At 39.6% G+C, this 16,083-nt stretch overlaps 1 protein-coding gene and 1 pseudogene across 1 annotated transcript in view; both read left to right on the top strand.

Moving 5' to 3' along the window:
• Positions 1-16,083, top strand: part of Golim4 (golgi integral membrane protein 4) — an 86,225-nt gene that overhangs the window by 21,478 nt on the left and 48,664 nt on the right.
• LOC127199322 (phosphate carrier protein, mitochondrial-like) lies at positions 10,875-11,930 on the top strand (annotated as a pseudogene).

Raw genomic sequence — 16,083 nt, 5'->3', positions numbered from 1 at the left:
ATCTGTCATTTATTTCATGTTCTTCTTAGTGCATGTCCTTCTTAAGAAATTAAGACCTACTGTGTAGTCTGTTTAGTGTTAAATCATTAGTCGCTTGGTCCTCTGCTCAGATATGGACCACACAGCCTTTCCTTGAAAAGGAAGCTTGAATGATCCATTGCATCATAACAACTACTCCAAACCATAATTCTTTCATACAACATAAAGTACTGCATTTGTTATTTTATGCCCTTTTGGCCTCCCATAAGTCTAGAAGTAGCCTTTCTGAGTGGTCCTAACTCAGGGATTTTGATAAGGCCATCTTATTTGTTGCCTGTCTTATTTTCATGAGGTTGAAAGGACTCAGTGTGGAAGATTGGTATTTCATCTCCAACATTCCAGGGATCAAGTTTAGAATAATGTCTAAAGTAGGCTAGGCAATTAGTGCTTTTGATAAATCTATGTATATAGGTTTACATTTTAGCTCAGTTTTACTTTTTTCATTCTAAGGGTTTTTTTTTTTTTTTTTTTTTATCGAGAATAGATATTTTTTTCATACATATATCCTAAATATTTTTCCTGCCCATAACTGACGGTTTCTTCCTACCTCCCCTCCTATAAAGATCCACCTTTTTCTGTTTTTCATTAGAAAATAAACAAGCAATGATAACATATAGTAAGACAAAACAAAAACAAACCAATTAGAATAGGACAGAACAAAAAAGGAGCAAAGAAAAAGCACAAGACACACATATAGATACGGAGATACACATGTTCGCAGCCACAAGAATCCCCGAAAAATACAAAACTGGAAGCTGTAATATATACTGAAAGGACACAGAAGGTTTAAAAAGATGCCTTGATACAACATTATGAGAAAAAGACTCTTCAAAGATGTCACTGAGCTTGTTTTCTGTTAGCTATCTACTGCTGAGCATGAGGTCTGTCTATCCTTAAGAGTAGTTTGTTTCCATAGTAAAACTCTGTTGTAGAAAAGTTTTCATTTGCAAGTTGAGGTAGTTTCAGGGCTACAGGTAGTGGCATGTGTCCATTTCTCATTGCAGGTCTTTGTACAGACACTTGCTGGCCCTGTGCATGATACTATTGTCTCTGTGAGTTCATATGGGCTTTGGTCCTGCTGTGTTCAGTCTTGTTTTCCTTACCCTTTGACTCTTCCATTCTTTCCGCCACCCCTTCAATAGGGTAGCCTGAAGTAAGAGGGGAGGGATTTGATGGAGACATTACTTGTAGGAATGACTTTTCAAAGTCTCTCACTCTTTGCCTATTGTCTGTTTTCCAGTTTTTCTGCCTTTATTAGAAAATCGGTTTTCCACAGGTGTGTAGACTTATGTTTGGGTTTCAATTCTTTTCCTTTTGTTAGTATTCCTGTTTTTGTGCCAATACTATGCTGTTTTTATTATATAGCCATGTAGTTCAACTGGAGATCAGGCATGGTGTTACCTCTTGCAATTCATTTATTATTAAGGGTTGGTTTATATGTGAAAGTGTCTCATTATAATAAAGGTTCGTTATGCAGAAAGCACTTTGTTCATATTTAGACATCCCTAGGTCTGTGTGCCTTTAGAATTAAATCTCTGTGGGGTGATTTTAACACTGCTCTGTGTGTTCACCAACTTCTCATTGTAGTGATCTCTCTTTACGTGATAGGGTTAGGTTAGGGTTGGGGTTAGGGTTAGGGTAGGGTTAGGGTTAGGGGGGGTTGGGGGGGTTAGCCGTGGACTCGAAAGTCAAATAACACTGGATAGAAAAACAAAAAAAGAGAGAAAGTCAAATAACATATGTCGATGCAATGATTTATAAGAACACAAAAAACCACAAAACTTCTTCTCAAAGTTTCTTTCAAGAAATAAGGTTAGGGGAAATGTAGTGTCTAGTTTCTCTATTTGTGTTTCGTTTTACACTGATGAAGAACTCATTTCTTTTTTTAGTACAATTTTTTAACTTAAGAATTTCATAATCCACACAACATATCTTGATCATATCTACCCCTCCGACTTCCAGGAGCTCGCAAACCCACCAACAGAGACTCCTCCCACCTTTTTGTCTTATTCGTCTTTTTATTTATTTTTTAATAACCCAGTACCTGTATCTGTGTGGGTTTAGGGTCTCCTTTTTCTATTTTTTAAAAACTTCATTTAGCAGACAGATCTAGGAGGCACAGAGGTATTTGTGCTTGCAGAGAAAGCACTAAGGAAACCAGGAATGCTAAACACACAGGGCGGTCTCTTCAAAGGGAGAGATGATATATCACCTGTGTTCTGCCCAGCAGGGTGGGAGTGGATATAGTTTATAGTCCGGTGACCTTTGCAGTATCTGCGGGTCTGCAACCACACCAGGTCCTCCCACAGACCCTTAGCACGAGTTTCTCTTTTCAGTTGATCCATAGAAGCTATCTTTATGGAAGGTGTCACATGTACTTTTCAAAGAGTTTTGATATGGTTGTGTTTTAACCTTTATTGTGCACAAGGAACCTGAGTTAATTATCACCCAGAATTTTTTCTTTCCAACTTGTGTTGCACATTAAATATGCCTAAAATAAACTACCCAGTGCCAGACTCACACTGGCTACTGAGTCATGTTGAATCAAATTTCCTTTTTGCTTCCCCTGGGTTAACAGTCTGCTGCTGGTGGTGTTTGCAGAGACCCGCACAGACAGGATATATGTTTATTAAAGTTTTCTGTTTTACCTTTTGTCTCTGATTAATATCGTCAGCTTTGGAATAAGGCAGCTTCACAGCACCACCATGTTCAGTTGTTTATTCTAAGCAATTGTTGAGTCTTTCTGACTTTCATTAAAAATATCATGTGTTCCTCATAGACTTGGTATAAAGAGTAGATGAGTAAGTTAGGAACAGCATGCTTCTTGGCAATTCATTTCCTTCTCCATTAATTCCCTTACAGCATGAACTGAACTTTATACTCTAACCTGATGACTATTGGCAAGAGCCTTAGGAAGCAGCATCCATAAAACTTGCCCCCTTGTTCGGCAGGGATGCTCTGCTTTGGATCCTGCAGTGTAGGACTGGACCACAATACTAGTCTGTAAAGCACCGTTCTTCCCAAAGAGTGTGAAGAGCTGTGATGGTCAATACTGATTGTCAACTTGAGACAATATGTAGCTTGGGTTAGCTGAAGTGTGACAACCATACCATCCTATGGGTTGGTGCCTTGGGCTGAGTGAAAAGGAGAAAGCAAGGGCAGTACCGGCATTTGTCCCTCCCCTCTCTCTTCCTGACTGCTCACACAATGTGACCAGCTGTGTTATTTTCCTGTTGTTTCCACTAATGTGCCATGACTGGCTGTTCCTTCAAACACTGAGCCACACTAAACCCTTCCATCCTTAAGTTGAACTTGTTGGGTAATTTATTACAGCAAGGAGAAAAGTAGCAACACAGGCACCACACACTAGTTGAATTTCACTGTAGTACCAGGGGTTTTTTCTTGTTTCAGGGCCGGCTATGAAACTGGGCTCATTTTCATCTTCAGAGAATGGAAGCTTGTTTAACTGCCAAACTTCGCTTTAGCCTCTCCCTGCCCATTATAACAATAATGTTGCGCAAGCATCCCAGGCCTTGAGAATAAAGTCATAAGTGTTTTCTGTAGGAGGATCTACTGGTCACAGCAGGTCTGCAAAGTCAACAGAACACTCAGAGGAAGGAATTTTTTAATTCAACTTCTACACCGTCCAATAATTACCTAAATTTTCCCACTCCTTCACATGTTTTCTCAGGGTCTTCACTGTGACGCATTTGGGAGTAAAATCGAATGGAGTCAGCCTTTTCTTTTGGTTGTGGAGCTGAATTGGCTCGCCCACTTGCCTTCCTAGATGGTAGCTGCCCAAGCAGTCTCATCTCAGGGTTGGCCCACTTTCTGCTGCTGTGTTGTCCTGGCTTTCCCTTGGTCCAGTTTTTCCATCCGTCAGAATGTGTCACAATGACTACCTCTCTTAAGAATGTGACAGTTCTCATTCTTTAGTACCTCGTGCCCTGGGGACAGTGTTGAGACTCTGGTCTTGCCTTACTCTAAATTCAGCTGGAATTCACTGAGTGTCTATTGTGGGTTACATAATGAGTCAGAGCCTTGCATGTAAAAGCTTATAAAGTCTGTGTCCAAAATGACAAAAGTAGGCACTGCCAAGAAGGAGTACAGTTGGTTTCTTATCACAGGAATTTTCTTGTGGCAGGAGATCATGAATTTGAGGCCAATTTGGGCTGTAGCAGAAGATCCATCCTAAAAAAAAAAAAAAAAAAAAAAATCAAAACTATAACAAAACCAACTGTAGTGTGAGACTTTTCCTGGAGAGGCAGGGCACATGCATGTCCTACTCCCTGCAGATGGCAAACCCACGATGGACCAAAGTAACAATTCTAAGCCCAACTTGTTCACCAGTGAGTTCATTGGAACTATGTACAGGAGTATGCATGAGGAGTTACAAAACAGCTCAAAAGCAACTACCGCAGTGAAAAGCCTGCCCCAAGGCTAGCAATGATTCACAAAAGCGTCAGCCTGGAAGTTCTCAGTACGATTTGCAGGCAGGCAGCTAGATAGGTCAAAGGGTGTCCTCCAGGCAGCTAGGCTTTCCCCAGCAGCTGAGGTGGCCAGAGTCTCCTCCTCTCGTTCACTGCTTCCATCATCCTGGGGAGGGGCCTTGTACGTCTTAGAAGTTTCCACCACCTTAAGGTCATTTCCATGCGTGGAAAAGCTGACAAGTTCATTAACTGAATTATTGGATAAGAATAGTAAGAATAGTGATCCATTCTGAGTTTCTACGTGTATTTCTTTTTTAGTTCATCTTTGAGTCTATATTTGGCAAGACATATTACTTCAGAGAGTTTACTGAAGCCATCGTTTGAATGCCTAGCTCAGGAAAGTAGAGAAATTACATGTTTCTCCAATATTTAAAATTTATGTAAACCTGATTTCAAATTTGTACTCTATTATATATATTAGATACATGCTTATAACATATTAATATATTGATATTGATGATATATACTAATAATATAATATATGTATATAACAGCATATAATTTTTGGCAAGCTTCCTATCCACCTAGCCTGTACCACTTTCTACTAAGATAAAGATGGTTTTTTCTTTTCTAGAGTTCTGGATATTGTAAGAGCTCTAACACTATACATTTCACTTGATAGAAATGTCAGTCAGCCTACCACTTATAGCTGATAATCTACAACTGAGGAAAAAAAAAAAAAATCAAGCTAACAGACATCTACCTTAGGAATGCCCAGCAAGTTAGTAACCTCATCTTCATATTCTAGAGTCTTATAAATTGCCCTTGAATGGCTGAACTCCAACCATTAGGTGGAATGATTTTAAATGAGAGCGGCTTGGAAAGTGCCATAGATACCATAAAACTGTAATGACCCACTTAAGATCTCCCTAAGGAAAGCCAGTTTAGCATATTATAATACATGCTGTCTCGTGCTGAATATTTTGGAGTAATCTTTGAATGCCTGCTGTTCTTGTCATTAATTCATTCTACTCAGAGATTCTGACCATCCAAGAAACAAAACTCAATTTAGTAGAATACTGAAAAAAATGGAATATCCTCGTCAATTTAGGTATCTGTGTGATATAATAAATACACTACCTTTTGTTCCTGGATATTTTCTGTTCTCAGTGTTTAAATCTGTTGCATTTGAGTTTATATTGAAAGTGGTATATGTATTTTTTCAATTCTTAGTGAAAATCCTTAGAAGCAATATTAATTACTTTGTGTGATTGAAAGTAAGCAAGGCTGTTATCAGAAACATTGGTTCTCATGTTGTGTTACTGTAGGTCAGATGTGAAGATTCAGCACCTTGTATATTTTCCCCTGATTATAACACTTAACTGGCCTTGTTAGTAGACATTAGTCTTTATTTTTTCTTCTAAAAATTGGATGCAAAAACAAAACAAAACAATAACAAAACAAAAAAGCCAATCAGCGATAGAAAATGTAGACTCATGATATTAACATTACAGTCTAAAGCCAGAACCCCGGTTCATGACTGCACACACATATAGAAGGTGGAAAGAGTTAAGAGAGAAAGGCTTGTCAATGCATCTTCAAAGATCTGGGACTTCTGTTAGATTTTATTTACAGAACAAAGTGAAAAAAAATAGATCTTCTTCTTATCCTGCATTGCTGCTTTGATTTATGTATCTTATTTCCAGTTTAAATTTTAGCAAAGTTATGGCAAGAGTGAGATGACAACAGAAATAGTGTTTCTTTATGGTTTAAATGCCCACACTTATTCAACACATTATTCAGTGTCAGGAGAAAAGAGCAAATAACATATCAGTTGTAAACACTTTTTATCTTGGCACTAAGTTGATATATTTAATAACAATATTTCTTTTTCAGAGTTCCAAAAATAGTCACTCTGAAAGTGGAACCATTAAAAAGGCAAATTTTAATATTGTTTTGCTTTCCTCACTGGAAGTGTTAAGTGAGTGATTTTAATCATAACCCAGAGTTGGTTCTGTCTTGTGCTCATCATGCAAACAACATAAATCTTGCAGGAAATTTATTCATGCATTATTAATATTTGAGGAAAGCTGTTTTGCTTTTCTAGTGAAGTGTTAGTCATATACATTTCTATCTGATAGTGATATTTTGTAAATATATTTAAATGAAGAATGAAAACTTAAGCCAGGGGCAGTGGCACACACCTGTAATCTCAGCACTTCGGGAGGCAGAGGCAGGAGGATCACTGTGAGTTCAAGGCCAGCTTGGTCTATAAAGCACATCTAGGACAGCCAGGGCTACACAGAGAAACCCTATCTCAGAAAGAAAAATAAAGAAAAGAAAAGAAAAGAAAGAGAGAAAGAAAGAAAAACTTAAATTCATAGCATCCTGTTTCTTGGTTCTGAAGTTAAAAGAATTAAAAATATTTTGTGCGTTCCTAATGAAACACTAGGCTAGAAAATATTAATATATTTTATTAGATTTTATCTCTGCTCCTTTTTGAGTCATGAAACTCTGGACAATTGCTAGAAATATTGTCCTCTGCCTTGTCCATAAATGCCATACGCATTCTGAATATTGATAATGCAGAGCTGTCTTTTCTGCCCTAGAGGAATTCTTTGTGAGCATTGGCCTCATTTTTTAATTTCTCAAATATCTGTCATCTCCTCCGATATGTTCAGTATCGGCCTGATTTACGGAGTTCTGTCAGTATTTTGATGACTACCTTTAGACCAAAAGGCATCTTCGTCTTTTTGTGTGGGTGCATGCCTGGGGCTAGATAATTTACAAAGTACACAAAGTATTTCATACAGTTTTGGAGGCTGAAAAGTCTTGAGGGGCCCACATCTAGTGTGGAACTTCATGCTATAGTGTGCTGCAGTGGAAGGCAGAGGAGAGAGGTGGGGAAGAGAGAGAGTGGGGAGGGGAGGGAATAAAAGAGGCCAGGGAGAAGGAGTTAAGGGGGAGGAGACAGAAAACATAAACAACCAATGACAGGGTCTGCAGCCTCTTACTATTCTAGAACTCAGGGTTAATTGTCCGTTACATGCTTTGGGGAAAAACTAAAATAATATAATTCTGCCTTCTACACTCCAGTTTCGTGTCCTCTCACAGACAAAATGCCTTCATCTCACTGTGGTAGTCTCTGATGTCTTTAGGACCTTACTGCGTCAATTCAAAAGCTCAAAGTTCATGCTTTCATCTAAATCAAGACCAGACAAGACTCTTGGTGCACAAGTTATTCTAGGGAATGTTTTTGTCCTGCTGTGGACCTCTGTCATTAAACTAGTTACCTGCTTACAGAATACAATGGTAAATAAACATTCCTACACCAGAAGGAAAATCAGACAATAGTCAGTCCTGTGTAAATTCAAAACCCAACACAGGAAGCAAAATGAAATTAAAGTTGGTGTCTCATCTCCTTTGATGTTACAACTAGCATCCTGGACACACTGGCAAGAGGTTTGGACCCACAAGGCATCCTGTGGCCTCATCCTCATGACTTCGGAGGGCTCAGAGTTCATTTGTTTGGAGTCTTGTACTAGAGCTTTCGTAGGCTACGTTAGTGTCCTGTAGCTCCACAGATCTGGGGACTCGAGGCCTGTTTCAGTCTTCGACTCCACTGGGCACTTCTCTAGTGAAGTCTCTCGATTCTGACTGTGCCCTTGGAGTAAGTTTTGAAACAGGCCTTTTTATGTGCCTCTTAAAATCCAAGAGTCACTGCTGTGGATCCACAGCTCTTGTATTCTGCACACGTGTAAAATAAGCCCTTTGTAGGTGTTGCCAAGTCTATGGCTTGTGACTTCTGGAACTGAACCTGGGCCCATTTGAGCTGCAGCTGCAGGTCTGAGGAGCACAGCATTTGTAGGAAATCCCAGCCAGTGAATGCTTTATAGTACAGATGGTCCTGGAAACCTTGCCCTAAAGTGTCTTGATATCTATACCTAATGCATTGGTAATTGACTTTCCAACACAAGTCCTGAGGAAACAAGTCAAACCATTACAGAAAGGGTTTATTTATACTTTCTACTATTTTTATATTGGGTGAATGTATTAATTTCTGGGGTAAAGCCAACTGTCAGATTTTTTGTTTGCCTGCATAAAATGCTGATTGCCATCTTCCTTTTGATAATTACTCAATGTGTGTTCCCTGGCTCGTTGCTTTGGTTCAGGTTGGGAGGATTCTTGGTTCATAAATCTATGGCACTGAAGAATTGGACTACTTGCAAGTACAGTGATTTTCATTTCATCATCGAATAAGAAATAAAGGAGCCATAAATTTATTGTTACTAAACTTAGCACTCAATAGTGAATCCTTTACAATGTCAAACAGGAAGTTACTGAGTGCGTCCTCAAAATTCTAAAGGAAGGATGCATGAGGCAAACATGAATATTAACTGCATATTGTGCTGTCTTTCTTACTTACATCAATGCAGCCTTACGATCTGGGTGACGTTCTGCATAAATGATTTAAGGGCAAATTTGAGGACAAGAGCCAGTTTTCTTCCTCATGCTCTCAGTGACCCAAATTTACCATAAGAAGTAGTTTAAGCAGAAGCTGCAAGCAATAAAAGAAGACCTAAATCATACTGACTCACTGCCCCCAAATGTAATGATTTTTAAGTAATTGCATTTTAAGTACTATAAATATAAAGTGAGCTAATAGCTCAAGATTGGTTCAAGATCCTCTAATGAGCAGATAGCCATAATTTCTAATTAGCATCTTACTTATCCCCCCTTAATTAGAGTGAATTGGACATAAAAGTTCTTTGTATACACACTGAAATGGACCATGGAAGTATAATTTATTGTGATTACCACTGAAGTGTGTTTTAAAGGACATTTTTTTCTTCTAAATACATGGACACTCATCTGCAAATAGGTTTAGCCTCATAGTGACAAGGTGCTAAAGAATCTGAACAGATCTTTGGTGGATGATAGTTTGTTTTCCCTGAGAAATTCTAATTTACTTTTTGTCCGTGCAAAAACAATGTGAAATAAAGGTGAGATATCTAGTGTATACACTCTCCCCACCCCCACCCACCACCCATGTTGACTATAAATGTGTTTAAAGTTCTGGCCTTGACTTTTTACAATAGTGGAATTTTTAAATAAAGTAAACCCATTTATTCCCGAGGCTGCTTTTTGTCAGGGTGTTTTACTACAGCAACACAAACTAACCTATGACACAGTGTGTAGAAGAGTTTTTATGAGAATACTAACTTGTAGTTAAGAAAGAGGAAATCTAAGAAAGGCCACTCATCCATTAGAATGGTTACATTTGCATGCATCTACCATTTTATTATTCTTTATCAGTAAGAGAATAATGTGATACATATTATATATTATGCTATATTAATTATAATATGTTATATATTATAATATAATATATATTATATATAACCATATAAAAAGTATAACACAGAGAGTATATACTATAATAGACAACTCAAATGGTGCTTTAAGAATGAGTCTTAGATCATATTAATATATAGTAGTTTTCAAGTTATTGAAAATTATAAGTGATAAGTTAAAAAATAAAATAAACTGTCTTCCTTTGTCACCAGCCCTTTTCTAACAGCCAGAACCTTCAGTGTTCTGCTAAACTAGATTTTCCTCTCCTGTTCAAATGTAAGTCGTTGGGAATGTTCAAGCCAGTTTGAATGGAATCATTTCATTGCTTTGGCTGGTACTACTGCAGGTATACCACCTGATGCACAAATTGAGACCATCACTCGTCAATAATGCATTCCACACACCCGCCCCAGATCACAGCTGAGCAAAACAGGACGTTGCTGCTGAGTATCTGTCATTCACCCCGGAGACCATGTGACTGACTGGGAGTGCAGTGGCTTGAATGAGAATCGCCCCCATTGGCTCAGATATCTGAATAATTGCTATCCAATTGGTGAAACTGTTTGGGGCTGGTGTGTCCTTTTGTGGAGGTTGTATGTCACCATGGGGGAGCTTTGGGGGTTTCAGAAGCCCCCACCATTCCCAGTTAGCTGTTAACACTTTCTCTGCCTCAAGGTTATGGTCTCAACATGTAAGTTCTCACCCACTGCCGCAGCACCAGGCCTGCTTGTCTGCCTGCCACCAAGGTCCCCACCGGGATGACCGTGGACTCACCCTCTGAAGCTTTATGGAAAACCACCATTTAAGTGCTTTCTTTTATACATTGCCTTGGTCACAGTGTCCCTTCACGACAATAGTACAGTGACTGAGACAGAGAACTTCATCTCTCAGCTTCCAGAAAACATTGCTAGGGTATTGCTGGCCTGAGAAATGATCAAAATTTGACAGGCTCTTCCCAACTTTTCCACACAGTTTTAAAATTGAAAAACCCACTGTTGGTGAGCCACAGCCTTGCCCAGCAAGCAGTTGGGTGTTCACCATCTTAGGAGGATGTTCTTATCCTTGGCACACCTGGCACCAGTGAACCCCTTCAACGTGCCACACCTGCAACTGGTGCACAGTGGCACATCAGGTCTCCGCAGCTCCCCCCTGGCCCCCCCGTGTTCCAACAGTACAGTTGTGAATTTGGCTCCATGAAGTATTATGCACTGTGTAGCTTTGGTGGGATCTTAAGTTGTGAGCTGACATACACTTCTGTTGTTCCCCTGGGCTTAGTAAAATGCCACTTGCAAGTGGACCCTCAGAAGTACAAGGGAATATTAAATGGCTTCTCCATCACACTGAAAGAAGATGGTGTTCATGGCTTTGCTAAAGGATGGGCCCAACTTTGATTGGCTATTCCATACAAGGCCTCTGCAAACTTGACTTCTATGAAGTCTTCAAAGCTTACATAGCAACATACTTGGTGAGGAAAACACATGTCTGTCACTCACATCACTGTAGTTAGCTGCTTCTGCCGGTGCTGAATTCTTTGCTGACATTGCCCTGGGTCCTGTGGAAGCTGCTAAAGTTTAAATTCAAACCCAGCCTGGCTATGCCACCACATTGAGGGCAGCTGTTCCCAAAATACGTAAAGATGAAGGCTTACATGCATTCTACAAGGATGTGGCTCCTTCTGTGGATGAAACAGATCTCATACACTGTGAGGAAGTTTGCTCACTTTGAATGAACTGTTGATGCCTTTGCACAAATTTGTGGCTGCTAAGCCTTGAAGTGAATGCACAAAGGCAGAGCAGCTGGTTGTGACATATATGTGGCAGGTTACATAGCTGGAGTCTTCTGTGCTATTGTTTCTCAGCCTGCTGATTCTGTGGTCTCTGTGCTGAATAAAGAGAAGGGCAGCACCGCGTCCCAGGTCCTGCAGAGACTTGGCTTTAGAAGTGGGTGGAAGAGACTCTTCACCCGAATCATCATGATTGGCGCTCTGACTGCACTACAGTGGTTCATCTATGACTCTGTGATGATCTACTTCAGGCTACCTCGCCATGCCGTCCTCCATCTGAGATGCCAAAGTCTCTGAAGAAGAAGCTGGGGTTAACTCAGTAGCAGCATCAAAGTAACACGGACTGACTCTACTTGTTAATTAGTGTTGAAGAAAGTGCAAAGGAACTTTTATGTACTTGACAGTGTAGGAAATGGTCTGTTCCTGATATAATTACTGTAGCACACTTGCTTAAAGCAAGAATTTCAAACTTACTGCTAAATAAATCCATCCGTTCATTAAAAAAAAAAGAAGGAAAGAAAAAGAAAAACTCATCCTTTGTAAGTTGAGTTTTACCCTTTACATACACACTTTTTCACTACTACAAATAAGTGTTATTGAATTTTAGCATTGGAAGGATGTTGGTGACTCAGCTCTCCACCTACTGAGTTTTATCTCATAGAAAAGTGCAACTTTTTAGACCATTGCTCAGAGCTGTTCAGTGCCTGGTAGCTCTTGGCTCTGGCCAGTGCTATTTTCTTTAGAGCACGTGCAAATCCTCATTTAATGGTCTCTTGGCACTATGTGGTTCTGTCTGCATTTCTATTCCTTTTCCTTTTGTTTTTCATTCCTAGATTAATGCATTTTATTCTCCCTAAACTTATCTTCAGTGGATTTTTATCTGAGTTCTAAGTACGGAATAAAGTTGAAAAGAAAACTAGGAAGTCTCACTAGAATGCTGATATACTTACTCAAAGAAGTAATTTGTCTTCTTTTTTTTTTTTTTTTATCATCTAGTCATATACTTTCAATAAATCTCACTGTTGATCTTCTTGTATTTCTTTCAAAAATCCTAAGTATTTGATGATGGAGAAATTTTTCTCTACCATTCATATAAAAACACTAGAAGTTGCACAATATAATAATGGCTGTGTTGGTAGAAATGAGCTGTATCAAGTTTAAAGCTGATTTGAATTGGATTCGTATACTCTGTCTGGATATGTATCCAACTGTATTCTTCATATTTAAATTTTAGAGGTAAAAATGGACAGGAAGACTGCAATGCTCATGCGGTTTTCTTTGGATTCAGGTATTCTTTAGTTTGTATTAGTCTGGTCACGTAAACATTCTAAGACTTGTTTATTTAGTGTGTGTGTTTGTTCATATGTGCTTGTACATGTGTTCATGCGTATACCACGGCACATGTGAAAGTCAGAAAACAATTTACAGATGTTTCTGCTCTACAGAAACATCAGGCTCTGTGACCAAAAACCTTTACCAAGCTAAGCCGTCTTCCTGTCCACACTCAATAAATACTCTGCAGAAAATTGCATTGTTCTCCACTCAAGGCTACACAGTCGCACATATTTATAGAGACGGACATTTTCATAAGTAATCCCACAATGCAGTGGAAATGAAGTACAGTGAAAAGGTCTGGACAGAGACAGTGTATTGGGGGGTGGGCTCTAAAGGGCCTGGGGGAGGGGAAGCCCTGCTTCCTTTCAAAGCCTGGGTGAACTCAGGTAAAGCTGACACAGACAGACAACTGTTCGCTGTGCATGCCAGTGTGAGGGAAGTAAGTACTCAAGCCTGCTCAGAGAAATCTTTCCAGAAATCCTCCGGATCCTCAGATCATCATTGAGAATCTCCGGTAATCCCCTCTAAAACCCACACCTGCTAGAAGGACCATGCCCTTTCTTAAAGGAAGAAACACAGGCCTCTTGTATTTGACCTTGATGAGTCTCACCCCATGATTGACACCTACCCCTTCCCTTCGCCAGGCTCTGCCTGGGAGCTCAGGGAGAAGTCAGTCCTAAGCCCTATGGGTCTTTAGAGAACCAACGAGAAAATGCCCATCTTCTGTAGTAGCACAAGACAAAGAAAGAACGGTACAGAGATGTATGGGAAAGCTCCGTACCTTGTGTTAAACTTTGTTAGATGAACCTAAACATTCTCTTTCAAAAGTCTTAGAAATTTTTGTCGAATCAGCCTGTCATCTCAAATGAGTTTGGATCCAAAACTGAGCCAAAAGTAAAGGATGTTACTGGGAATCTTAGTCAAGCTGCTGAAATGAGTTTTCGGTATCTACTGGCAATTTGGGCCTCCCTGTGTTTACTTTCCCCGACTTTCTTCTGATTGCTAGGGTCTTAATACGTTTTTTTTACCAGTAAACATTAGTAGCTAAGTGGTTTGGCCCAAGTGGGTCATAAACTGCCAGGAAGAAGAATCAGTGGCTGTGGGGTGGGAGTGGGGCAGACAGGGCTTCAATTCTGGGGACTTCTGTGCCTGTGTGAGGACTTAGAGATGCCATGGGACATGACAAGGAAATGCAGCCTGAGAGGCTCTTAGATTACTCCTTATGGTTCCTCTCTGCTGACACTTCCAGCAAACGTAAAGCGTGAATATGACTGAGTGTGCGATGTGTCCTCTCCTTTATCATCCTTAATTCTGGTTTTGAAATTCCATCAAGTAGCTTAACTATAAATATTGGCCCCGCCATTGCATCTATTTTCTCTCTTAAAAAAATTATTTCTTAGGGTTTTTGTGCGTGTCTGTATTGTACATTCTGTCTCTTCCCACTCATACTCTGATACTGTCCTTTTTCTCATTCCTCCCTCTTGTACCTCAGGACAATAGATGATAAATAGATGATACACACCACACACACACACACACACACACACACACACACACACACACACACACACATGGTTGGATGGCTAGATAGATAGGTAGGTAGACAGATAGACATATTTGCATCGAGGTTTGTTTTGAATGTATGAGACAAAGTGTCATGTATATCTAAGACCTAGAATTCACTGTGTATGTGGGCAAGGATGACCTTGCCCTCCTGATTCTCTTGCCTCCAATGTCTCTACTTGCAGAGCGCTGTGGACTGGGAACTGAACCCAGTGCTTTATGTATGCCAAGCAATTGCTTTGTCAAATGAACCGCAGCCCCATCCCCTTGGATTTATTTTTATAACGCACTTCTAATCATCCACTCAAGTATTTTGATACTTTATTTCTGTGCATCCCTCTCTCTTGGTCTGTGGTGGTCACCCATCCTCACATACTAGATAAGGTTCTGTTCTTGTTAAATTAACCCTCTGAGAAGACGTCTCTTAACACTGGAGTCAGAACAGAGCCTCTGCAGTGCCTGGGTACCATCCCTACTGCTTCATTTTAAGCAGTCGATCTGTGTGAGGAAGATATCTGAGCTCAGAATGACCTCATTTTATGCAGTTAGATATTTATGGAAGGCACCTGACAGAATCTTTTTTTTTTTTTTCAAGCCTGCAGGAACATTTAAAAACAGTGGGTATTTATTCCCAGGAAAGTGTCTTCAAAATTGCAAATACAAAATGTCTTTGGAAACAAGACTTTCCACAAAAATAAAATAAAATCAATCTGTCTAGGAGTTAGCCAAACAAAAAGTATGACCGAGCTCTTACAGGACAAATAGAGGTGAGTCATGCTAATTTTTGTAAAGTCATCCTGAGACTTAGGGCAAAGTTTCCAGAAAAGGTCGATGACATAAATCTCCCTAGGTCTGTATCAGGAAAAGATCTGTGCCCTCTAAAATTGTGTGAGAATTAAAAAAAACTAAGCTTATGTTGATGTCACTCATGCATACAGGTTTGAATCTAATTATGTCTAGAGATACAGGCAAAATGGCCCTTTAAATCACGCCCTCCCCCCACCCCTTTTCAAGAAAGGGTTTCTCAGTGTAACAACCCTGGCTGTCCTGGAACTTGCTCTGTAGACCAAGCTGACCTCTGACCTTCAACTCACAGAGATATGCCTGCCTTTGTCTCCTGAGTCCTGGGATCAAGGGTGTGCACCACTACCACCTGCCTGTATTTTGGCTTTTGTAAAAGATAATTTTATTCTATCTCAAGTATTTTTCAAAGTTCCTGTCATGAGTCTTTTTGTTTGTCCTTGAGAATTTCTTTATTTCCTACCATTTAAATGAAGTCTTGAGGCTAAAGTGTACTAAGTAGGGAAGGTAAGATCCAACTAGCAGAGGCAAATTTGATTCTCTGTGTCTAGAAAAATCTCCTCCATGAATCCCTGTCATAAGTAATAACGATTTTGCTGCCAACAAGTGTTTTGTTTGTCTGAACTTTCATTTGTTTGTTTGGGTTTTAGTTGTTTAAATTTAAATAATTGTTGTACATATTCATTATATACACTACTGTGTTGCATACAAGTATGTATTGTGTGTTGACTATATCTTCCCATAGCTAACCTTCCCTCTCTCTCTTCCCACTCACAT

The sequence above is a fragment of the Acomys russatus genome, chromosome 15 (genome assembly GCF_903995435.1).
Source record: "Acomys russatus chromosome 15, mAcoRus1.1, whole genome shotgun sequence".
Classification (NCBI taxonomy): Eukaryota; Metazoa; Chordata; class Mammalia; order Rodentia; family Muridae; genus Acomys; species Acomys russatus.
Note: the sequence above shows the minus strand (reverse complement) of the source record. Positions and strands in the feature narration are given on the sequence as shown.